Genomic DNA, 24,608 nt, shown 5'->3' with positions numbered 1-24,608 from the left:
GTTTGGGTCAATTCCTCAAAAATACTTTGGGAACATGAATCTTTTTGCTGTACTGAAGTCTCTAGTTGTACTGATGTTTTTGGTTGTACTAAAGTTTGTGCACTGTGCTCCTGTGTTGGCCTTTGTGAAGAATCCTCAGGCACCTGTTCAAAGGAATCTAGATCAAGTCTCTTTTCCAAATCTTTCATAACATTTTCTACTTCAACTTGAGTACTATCCTGTTCTACAAGTGTTCCCTCCACCCATTCATTTTGATTTGCATATTGTTCTATCTCTGGAATACTATGATGAATGTAGGGGAATAGTTTATGCTTTTGCCTTCTGTCACAGATGAAGCTATGAGGATCATAAGGCCAGATGAAACTCTTTTTCAATCTCATTCTTTCAAGGATTTCCTCTGCTTCTTTCCCTACTTTTCTGTTGTTGCAAATGAATGGTCCTAGGTGGTTTTTTATTCTTAACTGGTCTTTCTTCTTAGCCTTTATGAAGTGGATTTCATTAGAGTTGATCATTTGCTTGTAGTACTCTAGGGCAAATAATCGCATGGGAAGGTACTTGGGCAGCTTGAAGGGAGGCAATTCACATCCATAAATTCTAATTTCGGTATGGTTCCGGTATAAATACCAGTCTCCAACCTTGTATTGCTTGGATAATTGAAGAATTCTTTAGATATCATCACTGATTCCGGGAGGGGGATTTCCTATCAACATGGCAGTGACTGGATGCACAAAGTTGTCAATAAAATCTGTATAAGGATATGGAGAAGATGGTGAATTATGAAAAATGGAAGTCCAGAATATGATTGACCTCGGGTTCCCTCTGGTGTCAAGCTTTTCCATAGAGAAAGGGAATTTGTCGCTATGATAATAGAGGAAAAGATGAAAAAGGATTGAAGAATATTTAAAGACTCTCTCATTCTCTAATCTCATGAATTGGTCATGCATTTTATTAGAAATGAATGTGGCATAGTCATATTTGGTTGCAGCAGGTTTACCAGGGGTGAAAATAGACATGTAGGCTAAGGTCAAATCATCTACATACTCACTAGTAGTAAAACCCAAAATGCAAGAAATCATGGTGATGATATCTTGGCCCAGATTTGTAAAGAAGCTTGACATATAAGGAGGGGGTTCTTTTGGCCTATATCTTTCTTCCATGAAGGTCTGATAGACTTGGTTAATTTCGGAACTGGAAAGCCTTGAAGATTTCAAGTAAATCAACAATTGAAAGAGAAGTGAGGTTTTGGCCACGCTGTAATTGCAACATTTCGTTTATAGACTCAGCTGTAATGGTGAAAAGAATTTCCTGGTTAGGGGACATCACAGCTCTCAGATTGGGATTGTAGTTTGCATGGCATTGGTGGACAATATCTGGGAAAATATGGATAGTGGGGAATATATTTAGGGAGATTTGACTCCCAAATACCTATTTTATCAGCGTTGTGCAAATAATTGTCCCGATATCTGCAGTACAGTTTCAAGGGGGTTTCATCAAAAGTAAGGTCCTTAATTTGAAAATATTTATCGGCCAAGGGAAGGTGGTCCAAGTCACTATGGGGAGTAGTGATTGGTGCGACAGTCATAGGTGTTTTCATCCTTGGTTCTTGTGTATTCAAGGAAGAAAGTTGGGGTTTTCAAGGAATTCAGATGAAACAGGAGCTTGGGCAAGCCTTAAGGCTAAAAAACAACTTAATTGTTACTGAATTACTTGAGTTTGGAGCAATTTCGTGGGATTTCAGTATAAAAACAGGGTTTCTGAGAAGGAAATGTGATAAATACTTGTTTTTAGTTGACTGTCGGGACAAATGGCTACAGTGAAGGCTTTGATGGGTGCGCACAATAGTCTGCGGTGGTCTAGAGTTCAACAACTGATGGTGGTTGATGGTTGAAAGTTAGTTTCTATACTGTACGTACTCTTTGCGTGCATGAAAGGCAGAAGTTGCTTTCTTGGCAAAAAATGGAAAATAATGCATATTTTGTTTTTATGCACAAAGTCAATGACTTTTGGTGGGTGAATGAAAATGAGAGTTGGCTTTAACTTCCTGATGGGACACTTTGTCGTTTAGTAGAGGCGGTAAGCGTGAGCGGTAATGGTTTTCATCGCACAACTTTTGGGAGGTTGGTGGTTTTGGTGGAGGGTTGCGCGATGCCATAAACTGGCTGACACATAGCATCGGTGAAAATTCAAAACCGCTTGTATCGCGCGATTAACGTTCGACCCAAAGGCCTGTGGGATATGGGAAGGCCGATTGGATGGTAGTCGGTAGTGGGAAGTGGCGGAGAGTTAATGGAGGGGCCCGATCATAATTAAAACGACTTTAATTTTATCGGGGGAGATATGATTGGTGGAGAGGCTATTTAACTAATCCAGGTGATTAATTAATCCCTCTTTAACACGACGGGGGTTTCGTTCTTAACTAATTGTGGTTCTATTAATTAATCTGACTCAATTAACTTTTATTATGGTTTATTTTGCAAACCATGGGGCAGGATATTTATTTATTATGGGGTTTTATTAATAATACGGGAAAGGGTAAAAATGTTTTGGGAGTTAAATAATAATAAGAATTAGGAGTTAGTATGATTTATGAAAAAATAAAATGTGCTAAGTAAATGTATTCGAAAATATATTCATCATTCAACATTATAACTTAGGCTAAAATGTGTTTGGGGGGGTTTTTAATAAAGAACCTTTATTTTTCATAAGTAAAATAGTGATTTTACTTAGGAAAAGCATTGGAAGGGGATGAGTGATTTATGGAAGGGGTGAATTTTGATGAAGGGGTTTTAGCACTCAGGCCTTACAAGTTATTGGGTCAAGGGTTTGGTACTTCTAGAAGTCAGAGAAATTCCCTGAGCCCCTTTAACTTTCAGGTTGTTGGTGCCTTTAATACTTATGGGGAATTAGTAAAAGTTAGGGAAAAATGAGTGAGGAATTTAATTAGTTTGACTTTTGTCCATGATGTAAATGTATTCATTGTCATCCATTTTATTTTCCAAAGTAATGTAATGATGAAAGAAAATTATTTGAGCTTTTAAGTTAACCATTCATCATACATAATTCTGCAACCATTCATCTACTTACCCTACCATTTTTTCTTCTTTTATTAGGGTGCACTTAAACTGGAAAACCCTTATGAAAACCTTTTCTTTTCTTTTACAATGGTATTCTAACTAAGTCTAACCTTATTACATCCAAGGGCTAAGATTAAATTGTTGAGCATCCTTTTATTCACTCTACCTATCTACTTATCTGCCAAGATTACACTGTTTGGTCAGATTTTATTCTCTATTTCTAAGCATAAAATTGAAAACATGGAATAACCAAGATTAAATTATTTGGTTACCATGGATTGTGGCATAAGTAACAAGTTGCACACAATCATTTATTATACAAAAGTAAAATAGTAGTGGCATTTGGATTTGCACACTTTCATGGTATTTTATTTTTCTTGGGGTTCATTTTCTTTCAATTTTTTGACCTTTTCTTTATTCTTTTTGCCCTGTGATTTTTCTTTTAGGGCATACCCTCTTTACATTTTTTAATTTTTTTGATTTTTTACAAATATGGAAAACATTTGCAACAAGCAAATGTATGTACATATTCCAGAGCTAAACCAAGTCAATCATTATATATGACACCTATTGGTATAGGAACATAACAATGGCTGCACTTGGGGATGGCTTTCCCTGGTGGAAAGTCAAGAAATGTAGATAAATGGCCTTTGAAATACTTTGATTGTGCTTTGAAAATCTCCTTTTCCTTGCTGCTTTATTTTTATGTATGACAGTAATATTTTGGAAGCTTAGGGCCTTCTCTTCAGGCTTCAACTTCAAAACTTTTACCATCCAATCAACACTGAACATTATGAAGGATATAGTATGTACAACTGAACTTGTAAAATTAGTAAATTGGGTCAATGTAGTGCTTTAAAATTCAACCATTGACTGGTCCTTCTTCAATCTCTGCACCATTTAATTCTTTGAGAAAATATGAATTATTTCCTCTGAAGGCATATATAATGTATGGTCCTTTCCACAGGAAGTCAAACTTCCTATGTTTCCCTTTGTCCTCTCTCTTTGAATCCCACTTTAACACTTTGTCTCCCAGATAGAAGTCTTCTGCTTTGGTCCATTTGTCAAAAATCTTCTTAAGTTTTTCTTGTAGTACTTGGGCTCTGTTGTATACTTCCTCCCTGGTTTGCTGTAAATGGATAGTCTGGTTAATTCTCCTCTGTATATCATTTGGTTCCACTTGGGCTTCCTGAAGTAACTTCATGACTGGAACTCCTAAAGGTTAGGGGAAAACTGCCTCCATTCCATACACTAGCTCATAGGGACTAGTTCCAATGGATTTCTTAGTAGTAAGCCTATCTTCCCACAAAACATTGGTTAATTTATTATTCCAAGTTTTTTTATTGTCTTCCAAAAGTTTTTTGATAATATTCATTAGACTTTTATTGGAAGATTCTGCAAGTCCATTCCCTTGAGGATAATAAGCTGTGGAATGACCAAGTGTTATATGATACTTGTGACAAAAATCAATCATTTTCTTTGACTTGAAGGCTGCAACATTATCTGTGATAATTTTGTCAGGACAACCAAACCTAGACAAAATATTAGCCTCTTGAAACCTATTTTTATAGTATCAGTGGCCTGTCTAGAGGGAATAGCTTCTATCCATTTGGTAAAGTAATCAGTTGCAGTGAGTATCCATTTATGCTGAGCAGAAGAGGGTGGATGGATTTCTCCAATGAAGTCAAGACCCCATTGTTGAAAAGGTTTTTATGTGGAAATAGGTTTCAAAGGCAAGGGTAAGAGTTTTCTTTTTCCTTCAAAGATCTGACACTTATGGTAGGAAGTTACAAACTTTTTTACGTATGAAAACAAGGTTGACCAATAAAATCTAACTCTTAGACTTTTTGTCAGCAGTTGACTTCTAGTTGAGATGTCCACCACAATCCCTTGCATGAAATTCTTGGAGTACTTTGTCAGCTTCTTCTTTTAATAAAAAATTTAACAAAATGCCTTCATGATTTTTCCAAAATAAAGTATTATCCATAATGCAAAATTTCGAAGCTTTCATTTTCAAAAACCTACTTTTAGTTTTGTGTAACCGTGGAGGAGCCTGCAGGATTTGTAGAACATATATAATATCAGCATACCAGGGGGAATCTAGAAAAGGTTCGCTGATTTGTGGAGTCGCCATCTCCTGTTCGTTATCCAGTTCTGCAATCAGATTTATGTCTAGGGCTTGGCAATTTGTTTTTGCCATAAGTTTGGCCAACCCCTAACCTTTAATTAACTTGGTAGGTTTTATCTCTATATCATATTCTAAAATAGTAGCTATCCATTTTCCCCTCTTCCCATCAACTCCATCCTATGTGAGGATATCTTTGACTACAACGTTGGGCACATAAGCTATTACATGAGAATACAAAATATAGACTCTGAAATCTTTAATAGCTTTTACCAAAGCAAAAGCCTGTTTCTCCATTATTTTATACTTTAATGAGGCATCTCTAAGAGCTTTACTAAAAAAGGCTATTGGTTTTTCACATCCTTGATCATCCTTTTGTAGTAAAACTGCAACTATGGTATGTTTTGATGCAAAGGAAAAGATAATGAAGTCTCTGTCAAATTTTGGGCTTGTAAGGACTGGTGTTTGAGTTAAGGCTAATTTTATTTCTTCGAATGATTGTTTAGCCTCTACTGTCCACTTAATCTTCGAATCGTTTTTCAACATATTATTCAATAATCTAATTAGTTCAGCTAAATTAGAGATGAATCTTCTCAAAAACATTATTTTCCCTAAAAATGCCTGAAGTTCTTTAATGTTTCTTAGTTGAGGTATTTGCAAAATAGCTTTAATCCTGGTTGGGTCAATCTAGATTCCATCTTTAGAGATAATGTGGCCTAACAGTTTTCCTTCTTCCAAACCAAATAAAGATTTATTTGAGTTCAGAGAGATGCCAAATTTTCTGCATTTAAGAAAAACTTGCCTAAGGTGATCCAGGTGTTGTTGATTTGATTTAGAGAAGACTGTTATATCGTCAAGGTATATAACCAGGAAATCATGAATTTCCTTTGCAAAGGCAATATCCGTTGCCCTTTGAAATGTGGCCCTTGCATTTTTCAATCGAAAGGGCATTTTGACATACATGAAGGTGCCCCATGGTGTTGTGAATGCAGTTTTTGCTTGATCATCAAGATGGACTAAAATTTGGTTGTAACCTGAGAATCCATCTAAAAGTGAAATTCTTGTGGAACCTACTACCCTTTGCAGTATGTGATCCATTTTAGGTAAGGGATAGTTATCTTTGAGTGAGACTTTGTTCAAGTTTCTAAGGTCAACACACAGTCTGATTTCTCCTGTTTTCTTTCTCGTAGGGACAAGATTAGATACCCAATTTGAAAACCTAATGGGGGCAATGATTCCTACTTCATACATTCGTTTGATCTCCTTTTCAATGGAAGGAAATAACACAGGATTGATTCTTCTTAGCTTTTGCCTAAAAGGTTTCTAATCTTCTTTCAAAGGGATAGTGTGTTGTATGATACTGGTATCATAGGATTTTAAGTCTTCGTAACTCCAGGAAAAAACATCCTGAAATTCTTTCATTAGCTCAATATATTCAGTTTTTCATCAAGGGTTAATGATTTGAACAATTTTATCAGTTCATGATTCTCTTGAGTTCGTATGTTGCACTCTTCAATGTCTGCTTTCAAGGGCTCCATCTTAGGCTTTTTAGGAATATCATTAGAGTCAAATAAGTCCTCCAAAAGAGTTAATCTCTTGGGTAATTGATTATCTTTTAGATTTATGACTTCAGTTTCATCATCAATATCCATTTGCTTTAAGTCTTGAATATCTGTTTTCATGAATTTAGTAGGGTGAAGCATGTTTATTGAGTTTTCTTCCAATTTGTTAATGTCTAACTCATTAGTGTGATCAAACTCTGAAACTATGTCTACATCTATATTAATGCTAGAAAATTCTTCATCTAATGTCAGAAAGTGATTAATCTACTTATTGTTTTCAAAAACTTGCCAGTTCTTAAAATTGTCAGGTATAGATGGCCTGTGCCTAACCTCAGCAGTATACTGGTGGTTGGGCTGGAAAGACAATTTGCAGGTGCTGGCAAACATAGCCAGGCTATGAGCTTGCATGTTATGTTTTCTAGGAATAGTTGCAAGCTTGGTTTCTAAAAAAGTGTTAAGGATTTCTACAATTGCACCTCTATAAAGTCCTAATCTAGGGTCTCTGGTTATGTAAACTCCGTTAATCTGTTTAACTATTAGTTCAGAATCTCCCATGATTGATACCCTTATAGCTCCTAATCCTTTGACTAGCTTGAGGCCTAGCAGGAGTGCTTCATATTCTGCCATATTGTTTGTACATTTGAAATTTAACCTATAGGCGTGTCCTTCTGCATGATCATTTTCTAAGTTATAGATCCATACCCCTGCACCTGCACCTAGTTTGTTTACTGAACCATCAAACTCTAAATGCCATAAAATTTCATGTTCATAATTTGTATCTGGAGTAATGGAATCTTTCTTAGCTAAGGTATCTAGATTTTCTTTTTCATCTGATATCTCTTGAATTTGGACAGTTGACTTTTCTTTTACAATTTATTTTGGTTCTGCTGCTATACCATTTGGAATATCATCTAAATCAGTTTTTGCATTATAGAGAATAAAGAATCCATATCAGAATGCATTGAGTAAATGGGAAAGTTTTGTGGCTTCTCCTGACTACTCACTACATACTTCATTAAAGTTTCCCTGTATAGCCTCTTTGGTTGTCCAAAAATAGATATGGTAGTGTATGACATGTCTAATTGTAGAGACCCCTGAAGTTTGGCACCCTAGGATCTGGACAACAACATGCCATACTTGGGTGGAATGTCTGCTACCACTATGTCCATGAGTATAGTTTTGGTAGGGTATTGAATCAACAAAACACACAAATCCTTTATAAGTCCTAAACACCTCACTTGACTGGAATCAAAGGAAAATAAATCCTTATAGGGTCTAGTGATGTCTAAGTTAAGTTTATCCATAACAGACTTGGGCATGAGGTTGTGCGAGGCACCAGAGTCAAACATGGAATTGTGAAAAATCTTATCATGGATATTGAGACTGACATAGAAGGGTGGTATCCCTCCTTCTAGTGGTTTCCCATTTACTTCAGGGCCAAAAATCAACTCGGGCTGGTCATCAAAGAGATTTACAAAATCTACATTTTCAATGATATTTAATGTTTTGTTTATCTGAGACCTGTAAATATCATGTTTTACCAGTTCTGTCAAAGGAACTAAAATTTTAAGCTTGGCTACCTCTGCTCCAAGATTAAAGGGCGGGATTAATTTGTCTGTTTGAACTTTTGGACTTCTAGCAGCAATGTTTTCTATGTTTTCTTCTCTTTCAGGATTTTGGACATTCTTTGCTGATTTTTCTAGTCCGATCTTTGAAGATTCTTCCACTGTTTCTTTGGAGGGAAGGGAAATGGAGGGTTGTTCATTATTAGGCTAATTATCAAACACATCTTCTATGGTGGGGCTGGGGTGATTTTGATTTGTTCTAGAGAGGATCTGAAGTGTTTTTGTCACTGGAATTGTTTTACCCTTTTTAGGTTGATTAGGACCTGTTTTCTGGTTTGTTTCTAGGGCATCAATATTTATTCTACTTCTTAAATTATACTACTTATGTACCTCAAAAATAGCATAGTCATATCCCTGTTTGAAATCAAATGACTCTCCTGTTTGGGTTTTGAATTGTTGCAGTATGTGGGATTCTTGGTCATCCTGAGTTAGGAAGACATCTTCCTCGTCATCTAGACCCATTGAATTTATTTGAGTGCTTGTTTATGTTGGAAATAATACTGAGAGGGGGGGTGAATCAGTATTATCTAGCAATTTAACAAATCTTCCTTATTTGATCTTTTGAATTATTCTTGCATATCAGTACCATAAAATAATGAGCATGAACAAAGAAAATAGACAGTCACACCAAAGAACACAAGATGTAAGGTGGAAACCCAATGTGGGAGAAAACCACCTGCTGCAATATGTCTCTATCTTCTTTCAATTTAGAAATTCTTTTACAATGATTTTGTACTGGTGCAGTCCTTTACCAGTACGCAGGCTGCAACCTGCAGAGAGCTACAACTCTCTCTCGTTTTCCAGTCTCTCCTGGAAGGGAGCTACAACCCCCTACTTCTTTTCATACAAGGACCACTTTTCATAAGTTTTCAAACTGGATCCATAAGCATTAATTGATCATCAAGTGTAAGAGAATCACCCAATCAACTGTAGTAACCAGATCAACAATAATAGGACCAAAACCCAGAACACAACAATGATAAACAAGGATTTTAAGAGAAGGAAGCACCCTGCTCAACTGCCAGCCTGAGTCCGGACTCACCCTGTTCAACTGCTAGCCTGAGTCCCTGGACTCACCCTGCTCAACTGCTGACCTGAGTCCCTGGACGCACCCTGCTCAACTGCTAGCCTGCGTCCCGGACGCACTCTGCTCAACTGCTAGCCTGCGTCCCTCGCACTGAGTCTATTGAACTGCCTGCGTCCCGGCGCACCAGAACCCTTCCTGCACCTGCGTCCCTCTGGGCAAAGATGATTTCAAGACTTTAGAAGTAACCCAGACAATCAGATCTACAGATCCGAGCAAGAGCCGAAGAGATCTCGGTCCATCAGATTCGCCTTGTTTAGATCTAGACCAGATCTTACCCTCATAAGATGTTCAACCAAAAACATGATTAATCCAAATGAACTCCTTTGCTTTATATAGGCAAGCTCCTCCCCAAAACATGGAACAATACCACGAGCCGACACCATAGAAACACAAAACCGTCGGCTAGAAACCACACAAGAAACCCCCACGTGCTTTTCTCTGTCTTGAAATGTGTGCACTGGGTGGACGCACCCCCTGAACGGCTGGCCTGCGTCCCTGGACGCGGGTTCTGCATGGTATACCTGCGGGGACGCACTTTCTGAACAGATTGCCTGCGTCCTTCTTAAAAATAGAGAGCTGATCATCAAGAATAGTGATCTATCACCTGAATGGGTTGCCATCAAGGACAACACCTGAATCATAATGCCAACAGTTTAGGGTCCTTTGAGTGGGAGGCCTCTGCATAGTTTTCTTGGAAAGGTGGTCTGATATTCTGGTCAGGAATATTCTTTCCAGTATTTGGGTTCTGATTTTTCCTAAAATTAGGATTTCTCCCTATATTAGCTTGTTGGCCATCCCAAGGAGATTTTCTTTCGATAACTTCAACACTGTCTATCAATCTATCTATCAATCTATCCATTCCTTTAACTATAGCATCTAAATTTTGTTCAAAGGGTGTATTTTCTTCTTTTAAAGGTATTCTCCTCTCATTCCTAGCTTTGGATCTTTTGGAGAGCAGGTTGGCTTCAACACTTACTGCCACGCTCTGCATTTCTTCCAGAGTGGGGGGATTTCTCTCTCTTAACTGGAAAGCCATGTCTGAAGCAAATCCATCAGGAAATTTGATCAGGGCTAAACTGGGTGGGGGTCTAAGGTCAAGTGGAATGGCACTATAAACACTATTGAACCTAGTACAATAGTCCTGAACGGTTTCATGAGGTCCCCTTTTAAGGTTTTCGTATTCAGACAAAATCTGAAGGGGGTCCTTCCTTCTCTCCCATCTATTCAGGAACTACTGGTAGAGGGTTCTTAGACTGTCTATGCTTTGGGCGGTTAAAGATCTAAACTAGGTTTTAAATTCCCCAGACAAACTTTGAACAAAAATTCTCATTTGAACATTAGCTGTGTCTATCTCATATATGTCAAAGTAGTCAGTCATTTTCCTAGTGTGTTACTGAGCTGTGTAGGTTCCAGTACCATCAAAAGTAGTAATTTTACTCTGATAGTCTTGAGGCATTGCACCTGAGTTAGCAGGAAACACAAGGGGAGCATACCTGTTGGCCATTGTTCGAGGTTGGGTAGGAGTAGAAACAAGAGTTGGGGTAACAGGAGGTGTTTGGGTTGTAGAGGAAGAACTAGAGGTAGTGGTGGGATGTTGAGTGATGATAGGTGGGAGAGGAAGTGAAGGGATGAAGGGAGGAGTGGAATGGATTTCAAAAAAGTGAGGGAATAATGATGAACTAGCAGAAAGAGAAGTAGTTTTAGAAAGCTCAGGTGTTCTATCGATGGTAAGAGATGACTGAGTGGAGTTCTGCAGATATCGATCAATTGACAAATTGGCTCGTTGGATTTCAAGTTCTCTGAGGAATTCTGGATCTTGGACTAGGTCCAATAATTCACTGTCAGATGTGGTTCTAAATAGAGAAAGTTCAAAGTGTTCGTCAAAAGAAAAATCTTCTAGGAAAAGCCGCTTAACAGGACATGAATGTGATCTAAACAAATGTCTGGGGCTTAATGAACTTTCTTATCTTCTGATGATTTGAGGAATAATGTTAGGATTTTCAAACACAGGGGGTGGATTAGGATCAGGATTAGCCCTGGTGTAATGAGTCCTTTCTGAAGCCATATTTCAAATTTTTATATGCTTTCTTATGTGAATTTTCAAAATAACGTCTAAAAATCCTTTAAGATGCTTTAAATCAAACTTTCGAGTTCCTTAAAGGTTTATTTCAACTAAGGAATTGTTCATTCCCTAGTATGGTCACCACTATGTTATCACTCAGATTTTCCTTAGAAGTTATTTAAAATAAGGAAAGGATCCAAGGTAACTACAAACCAACTTTTAGAGTTAGGTGCTAGCCCACCTAGTCCAGAGAGGGCTCTCTCTTTATGATTTAGCTATTGTTTGAAAATATTTTAGGCTAGTATTAATGTTCAGGGAGGTTGTTTTGTTTGAGATTGGTGGAATTCTAAAACAAATGGGAAAACTAAGCTTTTAGGCCATTGGGCTATGGATTCAATCATGGGTAGTTCATTAGATTAAGTCAAATTTCTGAGGTATGAGTTCAAAAGTTAGGATAACAGAATAAAAACAAACTTTGGGGGCCTGAAAGGATGATAGTTCTTCTCAAAACTAGAGGGCAATTAAGAATCCTCAAGTTAGGATAAGAAAGAAGAAGGGAAGATAGGTCAACCAGCAAAGAGCAATTAAGAATCCTATACCAGGGACTTATTAGAGAAAAACTACAGGGATAGAGGAGAAATTAAGAATTCCTCTATCAAAAATAGTTTAGAAGAAAACATATAAATGGTAGATTGTTGATAGCAGAGAGAAATAAAGCTAATTATGATATACTTTGACTATTTTTCCATTTATATTTCAGATGCATAAAACATTGAAACATATAGAAAAGACATAAAATCACAAGGATAGAATACTTATTTGTGATCACACTGCACGAGAATCTGATGAAATGTCCTCAACTTTCATTCATTTTCCAGCAAAAATCCAAGTTTGATTACAAGAGCTTTATCAACTTGATAGCATAGATATACAGAAATGTAATAGAATCCACACACAATACTTCGAATGGAGAAGTATTTATACAAAAATTACATCAAAAATATCTCATAACTATATGAGATTTATTCTAGGAAATACAAAATATCTTTTACAAAAATATAGAGACAAATGTAAAACAGATTGCTGATGTCCCTTTATTTATGCATGAGCTGGAGGTTGAAACTCAGATTTGCCTCTTATTGTTGTTGTGGTGATTATGTGCTGAATCTTTGTTTACTTTTCCCTACTGATACTCTTCATCTATTCCTGATACTCTTTACCTGTTTACTAGACTTTACCTCAATGAATATTTTTTATTTACCTCAGACTTACCATAGTAAATTATAGGATTTTGAACATAGTGGTCCACCATTCTTCATTGGGTATCTTCATCCTGGTCAATTTCCTGTATATTTCATCAACCTCAGTGTGCTTTGCAAAATTGGGTTGGGCTGTGAACAAGTGTTTTACTTCATGCTCAATATAGAAGAGATTTTCTAAACCATCATACAACACTTTTCTAGTTGGTAGTGCTTTCACTGTGGAAGAGTTGGCTTGAATTTTGGCTTGTTGGTGTAGTTTATCGATGTTGTCTACCTGAGTCATCAACTTATCATTTATGACCAGTGGGTTTGGAAGTCCTTTATTCCTTAGAATGTCAAATTTTGCCATGAAATCATCTATGTCCTCTTGAATACTTTGACATCTTCTTTCCAGGTTAAGCATCAAGTTCTTTTTAGTAAGGACTTTCTTCACTTCAAGGATAGTACCAGTTCGATCCTCGATTTCCCATTGTTCCAGTTGTTCCCTGCTTTTTCTCTTCAAAAAGTTGATCAATTGAGTTGCCTCTTCAGGATTGTCTCCCAATTCTTCCCTGGTCTTTTGTATGGCCTCAGTAGCTAGTTTAACTAACTCAATCTGTTAAAAAATGATCTGAATAGAAGACCAAATATCATTGATGGAATCAATGATATTTGTCTATAAAATCTCTCTGATATCTCTTAAGGGCTTTTCAAATGTTAAGTCCTTCTCTAATGTTTTTATTATATCAATCATCCTTCTGTTCTTTCTTTCTTCTTCAATGTAGTTAATATGTGATATCTCATAATTATGTTCCAAGCTAGTAACCATTTCTTTTAATTTCTGTATCTCAGTTGCTTGGATTTTCATTTCCTCCATGGACTTGATTAAGTCCTCTATTTGCTTTGTTGAAGTTGATGTTGCCTCAGAAGTACCTGCTGTTGCTGTTACTGGAAGAGATATTGCTAGGGGATCATTGGGTGCTAGAGCTACTGTAATAGTAGATGGCACTGCTGTAGAAACTATGGGTACTACAGTCTGAGGCATGGTGGTCGAGTCACCTTGTTTGACTGTAAAGATTTTTCCAACTCTTTCTCTGTTTCTTTCACCTGTTCATTCAAATTAAGGACCAAGTCCATAAGGTCCTCCTCATTTTGTTTTTCACTTACTTCTGCTATTTGTGGATGTACTAGGGGAGGGAATTTGAGCTGTTTCCTAAGTGCAGCAATGTCATTATTCTTTTTCTTTATCAGTTTTTCTGCTGCCTTAACATCTTTGGGATCATGTCCCAACTCAATTACCAGGTCTTCCAATGATTTGATCCTGGTATCCTTAGCCTGAGAAGAGGCTCTTTCCAATTGTAGCTATGTTGTAGTATTAGTTAGAGAATTCTCCAATTGATGTACAGTGATGGCTTTACTGGTCAATGTTGAATACAACATCTCACTCTTTTGCTTATGGAGCTCAATTTGGTCAATTGGGTGGATGTCTTTGGCAATAACTTCAAAATTTGTCTTGAAATATTAGCCGTGGACTTTGGCTGTTGTACCATTGGTTTCAAAAAACTAATTTGCATTTTTCCCTCTTTGATGTCAAACACTAACATCAATCTGGTCTGATTTGTAGGTGCCATTTTTAGATAATGGGCATAGGTTTGAGCTTTGAGCTTCTCATTCCTAGCCTTAATTTCCTTGTATTTTTCCTTTAAATCCTAGCTCTATTCTGAAGCTGCTCTCATTGATGACACTTCTACACTTTGCTGTCTACTTAATGCTTGTGTTTGGGAGGTAGATGGTGTCTCCTCTACTAATGTTGTCTGCACAATGTCACTTCTGGTTTCTTCATGTTCCTCTTCAGATAGAGGATTCAATCTCTGACTTTTTACATACACTTGATCCAATGGTACTATGGAGGGGCTGACCTCATTTCTACTTCTTTTTTGAATTCTTTCCTCATTAAAAGGAGTTTGCAATACTAGAGGATTGCCCATGTTTGTATCAGTTTGGGTCAATCCCTCAGAAATACTTTGGGATCCTAAATCTTTTTGCTGTACTGAAGTCTCTGGCTATACTGATGTTTCTGGTTGTACTGAATTTTTTGCATTGTGCTCCTATGTTGGCCTTTGTGAAGAATCCTCAGGCACCTATTCAAAGGAATCTAGATCAAGTCTCTTTTCCAAATCTTTCATAACATTTTCTACTTCAACTTGAGTACTATCCAGTTCTACAAGTGTTCCCTCCACCCATTCATTTTTATTTGCATATTGTTATATCTCTGGAATACTATGATGAATGTAGGGGGAGATTTTATGCTTCTGTCTTCTGTCACAGATGAAGCTATGAGGATCATAAGGCTAAATGAAACTCTTTTTCAATCTCATTCTCTCAAGGATTTCCTCTGCTTCTTTCCCTGCTTTTCTGTTGTTGCAAATGAATGGTCCTAGGTGGTTTTTTATTCTTAACTAGGCTTTCTTCTTAGCCTCCATGAAGTGGATTTCATCAGAGTTGATCATTTGCCTGTAGTACTCCAGGGAAAATAATTGCACGGGAAGGTACTTGGGCAGCTTTAAGGGAGGCAGTTCACATCCATAAATTCTAATTTCGGTATGGTTCTGGTATAAATACCAGTGTCCAACCTTGTATTGCTTGGATAATTGAAGAATTCTTTAGATATCATCACTGGTTCTGGGAGGGGGATTTCCTATCAACATGGCAGCGACTAGATGCACAAAGTTGTCAATAAAATCTGTATAAGGATATGGAGAAGATGGCAAATTATGAAAAATGGAAGTCCAGAATATGATTGACCTCGGGTTCCCTCCGGTGTAAAGATTTTGCATAGAGAAAGGGAATTTGTCACTCTGATAATAGAGGAAAAGATGATAAGGGTGTTGTGTGTGGAGCATGATTGTTCAGAGGTCTTTGTTTTAGCCGGATGTATAGCCCATGAAGTTTGTACACCCCTCCACGCGAGGGGGTGCGGGGGCAGTGCCCCTGAAGCTAAAAATAGATGTAAAATTGCCTTGTAAAAGTATAGTAATTTATAGTCAATCTGGGTCGTTCATTAGGCAGATGATCTGACGGTGGAAATTATGTTTAGTTTAGGGTTTTTTGCCCTAGAAGGCAACCCCTCTCTTTGTATGAGGGCATTGTATTTGAGGCTGTGTTATATATGTGTATTCTCTGAGTGAGAAACAAAGAGGTGAGACTGTGAGAGAAAATAGAGGATATTACAGCGGATCTACTGTAGGTTGTGTCTCTTCATTTTGTTGGATAATAGAAAGGAAGGACTGGCTGTTCGGGGTAGACGTAGCCCAAACTGGGTGAACCACGTATATCTATGTCTCTCTTGTTTTATGCGTTTTTTGTGTTTATATTTTTGCAATATTTTATGTGTTCCATTGCTCCGTAAAATATAATTTTCTAAAAACTGGTATCAGAGCCGAAGGTCTATTTGGCTGATAAACTGGCAGGAAAGAAGGGTTCCTCATTCAAGTGGGAGCAATGGCAGAAGATGGTAAGTTTAGGGTTGAGAAATTTAATGGCCAAAACTTCTCACTGTGGAAGATGCAGATGGAAGATTATCTGTATCAAAAAGATTTGTACCTACCATTGGGCGGAAAAACAAAGATGCTGACGGGTATGACCGATGAAGAATGGAACCTTCTCGATAGAAAGGAACTAGGAACAATACGATTGTGCCTCGCGACATCGGTCGCCTTCAACATTTTGAAGGAAACAACGACATAGGGTTTGATTAAGGCATTGGAGAAACTATATGAAAAACCCTCGGCCTCAAACAAGGTATTTCTCATGAAACGATTATTTAATATGAAGATGTCAGAAGGTGGACCTGTTGCAGACCATTTAAATGATTTTAATACTGTTACAAGTCAGTTATGTTTTGTAGGGGTAAAATTTGATGATGAAGTTAGAGCTCTGTTATTCTTGTGCTCATTACCAAAAAGTTGGAATGGTTTAGTAATGGCCATTAGTAACTTTGTCTCTGGATCTAGTACTCTAAAGTTTGATGATGTTGTCGGTGCTATCCTTAGCGAGGAAATGCGATGGAAAAGTTCCGGTGAGACATTGGGTAATGCTTTGAGTGCAGAGTCTAGGGGAAGAAAAATGGAAAGAGGAAAGAGCTCAAGATATCCCAGTAAATCAAGGAAAGGCAGATCCAAGTCCAGATCGGGGATAGGGTGCTGGAAATGCGAAAATAAAGGACACCTAAAGAAAGACTGTAGATCTCGGAAGGGAAAAGAAGGAGATGCAAAACAAGAAAACAATCATGAAGCAAATGTGACAGGTAAGGTGTTACAAGATCCTTTGATTCTTTCTTTCGAAAATATTACTGATTCCTGGGTGGTAGATTCAGGGGCCTCATTCCATGCCACACCTGATAAGAAATACTTTCATGACTATGTTCAAGGAGATTTTGGACAAGTTAGTTTGGGTGATGATAAACCCTGTAAAATTGTTGGAATGGGTAAGGTTCTTGTAAAACAGCAGAATGGAAACCAATGGCTACTAAAGGAGGTAAGGCATGCTCCAGATCTAAAGAAAAATCTGATTTCAACAGGGTAGTTAGGTGGTGAAGGTTGTGTGACAACTTTCACAGATAAAGCTTGGAAGGTCACCAAAGGAGCCCTGGTAATAGCAAAAGGCGAAAAGGTTGGTACATTGTATTTATGCAATGGTATTTCTAACTCTATTAATGCTTTAACTTCCAAAGGAGAAGATGCAGCATTATGGCATCATAGGCTTGGACACATGAGTGAAAAGGGGATGAATATTCTTCACTCAAGGAATTTGTTGCCAGGTTTGAGGAATGTTGATTTGGACTTCTGTGAGAATTGCATTTATGGAAAACAGAAGAGAGTCAGATTTCTTAGAGTTGGGAAAGAAAAGAAGAGCGAAAAATTAGAGCTTGTGAATACAAATGTATGGGGACCTGCTCAGGTATCATCTCTCAATGGCTCTCATTATTATGTTACTTTTATTGATAATGAAACTAGAAAAACTTGGATTTATTGTATTAAGAATAAATCTGATGTATTTGATACTTTCAAGAAATGGAAATCTTTGGTTGAGATTGAGACAGGAAAGGAATTGAAGTGTCTTAGATCAGACAATGGAGGTGAATATTGCAGCAAAGACTTTGATAGGTACTGTTCAGAGCATGGAAATCGTAGAGAGAAGATAGTTCCAAGAACCCCACAAAAAAATGGTGTCTCAGAATGGATGAACAGAACAATCATGGAGCGTGCAAGGTGCATGAGATTGCATGTAGGATTGCCTTTACAGTTTTGGGCAGATGCTGTAGATACTGCTATTTATCTAATAAACAAAGGGCCTTCAAGTTCCTTGGATGGTGGTGTTCAAAAGGAAGCATTGACAGGTAAAAAGGTAAACTACTCTTTTTTAAAGCCTTTTGGTTGTGAGGCCTTTGTCCATATTGATAAAGAAAATAGAACAAAGCTTGAGGCAAAGTCAAAGAAATGTACCTTTATTGGATATGGTGTTAATGATTTTGGTTATCGCTTATATGATTACGAAAATCACAAAATCATTAGGAGCAGAGATGTAATATTCAATGAAAAGGTCTTCTATAAGAACCAGTTGCAGGAAAAGAAGCAAGAAAAAGAAAACAAGGAATATGCAATTCTTGATGAAATCACTGAAAAAGTAAAGGTTCCTGAAAATAATAATAATCAACAACCACAACAACAAAAACCACCACAACAACAACATGCACCCCAAACACCTGAAAGTGGTGTTAGAAGATCTACCAGGATAAGTAGACCCCCTGAACGATACTCTCCTTCATTATATTATTTATTGTTGATTGATTCTGGTGAACCCGAATGTTATGAAGAAGCAATGCAGGTTGAAAGCAGGAAGAAGCGGGAGGTAGCGATGGAAGAAGAGATGGACTCCTTAATGCATAACCAGACTTGGGACTTAGTCAGGTTGCCTGCAAGAAAAACTACATTGAAGAATAAATGGGTTTACAGGCAGAAGGAAGAAGATGGAGGAAAACATGGGTACAAAGCTAGACTTGTGGTGAAGGGGTTTGCACAGAAGAAAGGTATTGATTTTGATGAAATATTTTCTCCTGTTGTTAAAATGACTTCAATTAGAACTATTTTAAGTCTAGTAGAAATTGAAGATTTGCAACTTGAGCAGTTAGATGTAAAGACAACCTTTCTCCATGGGGATTTGGAGGAAGAGATATATATGCAGCAGCCACAAGGATATGAGGTGAAAGGGAAGGAGAAACTAGTGTGCAGGTTGAAGAAGAGCTTGTATGGCTTAAAACAGGCTCCAAGGCAGTGGTATCTAAAATTTGACAAGTTTATGTCTGAACAAGGTTATACTAGATGTCACTTTGATCATTGTGTTTATTTGAAAAAGCAAAATGATGGTAGCTATATTATATTGTTATTGTATGTAGATGACATGCTTGTTGCAGGGCCTAACATGCAGGAAATAAATGTGCTTAAAAGAAAATTGGCAAATTCATTTGCAATGAAGGATTTGGGAGCTGCAAAACAAATCCTTGGTATGAGAATCACTAGAGATAGGAAAAATCGTAAATTAACATTGTCTCAGAATGAGTACATACAAAAGGTGTTGAAAAGATTTAATATGCACAATGCAAAACCATTTAGTACACCTTTTGCTAGCCATTTAAAACTTAGTAAGGAAATGTGCCCAAAGACCCAAGAAGACATGGATTATATGTCTAAAGTTCCATATGCATCAGTAGTTGGAAGCTTAATGTATGCAATGGGCTGCACAAGGCCTGATATTGCACATGCAGTGGGAGTTGTAAGGAGGTACATGAACAATCCAGGAAAGGAACAATGGATGGCAGTGAAATGGATTCTCCGATATTTGAAACGTACCACAAATCAAGCATTATGCTTTGGTGGTTCAAACATTTCTCTACAGGGATATGTTGATGCAGATATGTGATCTGAATTTGAAACTACTTGAAATTTGTTTGCAAGGTATTCAATTCAGAATTAAACATGTTTAAAAGATTTCCATGTCTTGCAGAAAGAAAACACATGAATTTTCAGTTGTTCATGACCCATTTAAGCATAGCAGAGTTATTTCCTTTTACTATTTAACACATTAAAACGAATTTGTTCTGCAAAATAAATCAACCACAAATGCAAAAGAAGTTGATAAAGCAGTTCACCCCCTCCAGGGCTACGTCTGCTGGGTCCAAAGCTCCCAAATGGGCTTGTCCTTGTTTCAATTAAATGCTCAAATTGAATATACAGCTGAATAGAAGCATACAGGTGAAATAGATGGTAAAAATGGATTCAAAACACTTGAATCCTTCAGGATTGACTATTGGATCACCTCCAATGGATACCTGCAACCCTATACAGTCTTCACAAAACTGGGCCCTGGTGGCTCTTAGAAATTTCACGGCTCCAAAACCTCTACAAATGACCTCAGATGGCTGTAAGACCTACACCAATGGCTTCAAAAGGTCGGAAATACCAAAATAAAAAAAAAATTCGTCCAAAACGAACTTTCCTAGCCAACGTTATGGCCATTTACTCCCAACTGCCAGCTTGGCCTAAAAAAACTCCAGTTAACTTTAGTTACAGCCAGATAGGCCCGCCAAATATGGAGCGACCGCAAAATTTGGTGCCACCGCCAACAGCTCCACTAAATCTGCCATAACCGCCGGCTAACTTTGTGCATGTGACCAAAAATCTCTGCTGGCAGTTTGCATTGGATTTCGTGCCCGGTGGATCGGCCCATGGTTTTGGGCTGTGGTCACATGGTGTGCGGGGGTTGGCCCCCTTAAAGCCCCACCCGAATGAAATTTCAACTTTAATAAAAGTCCGTTCAGCAATTTAAACAAGTCTGATGCTCATGGCTTAGTGGTAAAGCGTGGTAGTGTTGTAAGGCAGGTCGTGTGTTCAAACCACACTGCAACCAAAATTTTATATGCATATGCGCCCACATACCTTCGCTGACATCACCCAGGGCCACGTGGCACCCTCCGGGATTGCCACGTGGCAGCTTCTGATTCGCTGTCCAAAGGAAATATTCCCTGGAATATTCCAAGGAATATTCTGTGGAATATTCCTTTTTTAATTTTTTTTGAAAAATTAAAATTTCTAATGTTATGGACAAATTCTTCTTTTTGCCATAACTTCCTCATATGACGACCGTTTTTCGAACCGTTTGCGGCGCCGGAATCGGGAAGAAAAGCACTTTCCAGTTGTTCAACTTTGAACTAGTTCTAAGCACTTTAAATTTTGAGCATTTTACGACTCTTAAGACATGAGCACCTGATCACGCCTCCCCATTGGGAAGCTTTTGGACCCCAAAAGCCTTCAACTACCTGTTAAAGAGGTGAGGGTACAGCTCCCTCACTCTGTCCACCTCCATCCACTTTGCCTTGTTCGGTTTGCTGCCTTTGAAACCAACCTGAACATAATCTACACTGCCCCTCCTTGAAGTGCGGGTCCTTCTGTCAAGGATTGTATCTTCTTTCAGCTCATCTAAAAATTCTGGCGAGAAATCTTCTATAGATGGCAGCTGAACAACATTTTCATGATCAACAATCAAAGGAGGTTCATACAAACGTAAGTTCTCCACATTGACAACAGAATACATTTGCATGTAGGAAGGCAAATCTAATTGAAAAGCATTATTTCCAACCTTCTTGAGGATTTTGAATGGACCATAACGAATAGGCTTAAGCTTTTTACCTTCTCCTTGCATCCTTTCCTTACTAATGTACAGCCATACCTCATCTCCTTCTTGAAACTTGTGATCGACTCTATGCTTGTCGTGTCTTTCCTTGTACTTGCCTTGACTCTTCTCAAGCTGTTCTTGAATTTGCTGATGTATTTGCTGAATTCTTTCAATGAATGAACGAGCTTTGTCAATATCACTATGTCCCTCAATGGCGACATCTTTCTCAAGAATGAAATCAAGAGGTGTTTTTGGCAAGTAACCAAAACAAGCTTCAAATGGTGAGGTGTTTGTGGAAGAGTGCTTGGCACGATTGTAAGCATGCTGTATGTAGTGCAAATGTTCATCCCAAAGCTTGGGATGCTTGCTGCAATAACCTCTCAAGAGGTGCACAATGGTTCTGTTCACAACTTCGGTTTGTCCATCTGTTTGCGGATGGAAAGCAGTACTTTTCTTCAACTTTGTGTCCATCATCTCCCATAGGTTGGACCAAAAATTCCCCACAAATCTGGAATCCCTGTCACTAATAATGGAAGTAGGCAAACCAAAGTGAATCCATACATGATGAAAAAATAATTCAGCAGTTTGTTCAGCAGTTATAGTTTTCTTACAAGGCATAAGTATACACATTTTTCTAAAACGATCAACTACTACATATAAATAATCATGCTGCTTTCTAGATTTTGGCAAACCTCCTACAAAATACATAGAGATGCTCTCCCATGGTCTAGAAGGTACCAGCAAAGGAGTATACAAACCAAGCTTCCTATTGCTAGGCTTGCTTGTAGCACATAATGAAAAACCTCTTATGAACCTTGAAACAGAATCTACCATGCGAGGCCAATAGCAATACCTCTGTAGATGTGCAACTGTTTTGCTCACACCAAAATGGCCAGCAATAAGAGAAGAATGAGCTTCTCTTATGACATTTATCCTCTCCCCCTGTGGTATACACAACTTGCCCAAATGAAATAGCAAATTGTTATGCATGTGATAGTCATTTTCCTCTACATGATTCCCTTTACTCAAGTTAGCATACACATCTTTAAAGTCATCATCAGATGCATATTGTTCTATGTAACTATCATGTACAATGGAATCATTCTTAAGTAAAGTAACAATACCAATAATAGGCCTTGAAAGCATATCAACAACCTTATTCAAAGTACCTTTCTTGTACCTTATTACCAAATGGAACTGTTGCAAGAAGCCCATCCATCTGAAGTGTCGTGACTGTTGTAACTTGCTTTGTGATTGCAAGTACTGTAAGCGCTGATGGTCGGTATGTATAACAGTTTCTTTGCCCATCAAGTAGTGTTTCCACTTTTTGATGCTTTGTACCAACTCATACAACTCCTTATCATATGTAGGATAATTTACAACAGCACCATTAAAAGTTTCAAAATGAAAAGCAATAGGCTTACCTTGCTGTAGAAGAACTGCACCCATAGCATAATCACTAGCATCAGTTTGTATCTCAAATGGCTGTCTCAAATCCGATAATGCAAGGACTGGAGCTGAACTAATCTTCTCTTTCAAAGATTCGAAAGCTTTTTGCTGCTTACCTCCCCATTGGAAAGCATGCTTCACACTTGTCACTGCATGCATAGGAGCTGCTATAGAAGAGAAGTTAGAGATAAACTTCCTCCAATATTGAGCTACACCCAAAAAACTTCTTACCTCTATTATGGATTTGGGAGTAGGCTACTTCACAATAGCCTCAATCTTAGTAGGATCAATTCTCAAAGCACCTCCTCCTACTACGTGTCCCAAATAAACCAAAGAAGCCTTTCCAAATTCACACTTTGACATTTTAAGAAATAACTGATTCTTCTTCAAAACATCAAGTACTTTACTAACATGCATGACATGATCTTCTCTAGACTTGCTGAAAATTAAGATGTCATCTAAGTAGACAATAATGAAATCATCAAGAAAAGGACTCAAGACATCATCCATTACCCGCATGAAAGTTGCAGGTGCGTTGCACAAACCAAACGGCATCACAAGCCACTCAAAGAGTCCTTGTTTGGTTTTAAAGGCTGTCTTCCAAATGTCACTTTCTTCAATTCTTACTTGATGATATCCACTGCGCAAGTCTAGCTTAGTGAAATATTGAGCATCTTTCAGCTGGTCTAGCAAATCATCTATCCTTGGGAGTGGGTAATGATTCTTTACCGTTATCTTGTTCAAGGCCCTGAAATCAACACACATACGCCAAGTGCCATCTTTCTTTGGAATCAATACAATCGGTGACCCACATGGCGAAGTACTTGGCCTTATGAAACCCTTGTCCAACAAGTCCTTGATTTGCTTCTTTATTTCAGCACTCTCCATAATAGACATGCGGTACATGCCTATGTTTGGAAGAGGACAATCTGGATGCAAATGGATTTCATGCTGAATCTCTCTCTTAGGAGGCAAACCTGTTGGCTCTTGAAACATCTCATGATATGCATCAACTACATCATACAGATCTGATTTAAGTTTTGGATCACAATTGTCAAATGACTCATGATTCACATCAACCTTGGGCTTAATCATAAGAAGAACAAAATTCTTACTTGAATTGACCAGCCTTTTTACCTGTCCTGCATTCACCATCGCTATATTTGTCTTCTTGCGATGAGCTCTAACAATGAACTCCTTGCCATCTTTGAAAAGATGATATTTGTTTTCATGGCGATGAAAGATAGCTTTCCTGTCAAACAAGTAATGACTTCCCAAAACAATTCCTGCTATATCAAAAGGTACCACATCAAGTTCGACTGTGTCAATAAAATGTGCAGTAATTGCAAAGCGCAATGTGCACTTTCTTGAAACTTGTAAATTTGCATCCTTGCAAATCCATCCAAGTGGATATGGCTTCGGATGTGGAATGGTCTCAAGTTTAAGCTGCTTGACCAAGTCCTCTGATATAAGGTTTGCTTGTGACCCACTATCAAAAAGTGTGTCAATTTTAGTATGTTTTGAAATCACCCTCACATGAAACAGTTCAATTCTTTCTTCCTCATTAGGAGCTTGTACATGGCAGTTTGAGGTACTAGTGATGGCTGGAGTTTCAATTTCTTTTCCCTTAAAGTTTTTCAAACCCATGGTTGC

Source organism: Pinus tabuliformis, chromosome 8, assembly GCF_031772625.1.
Source record: "Pinus tabuliformis cultivar Carrire ecotype Pingquan chromosome 8, CPIR1, whole genome shotgun sequence".
NCBI lineage: Eukaryota > Viridiplantae > Streptophyta > Pinopsida > Pinales > Pinaceae > Pinus > Pinus tabuliformis.
The sequence above is the reverse complement of the archived record's forward strand: the minus strand, read 5'-3'. Positions refer to the sequence as shown.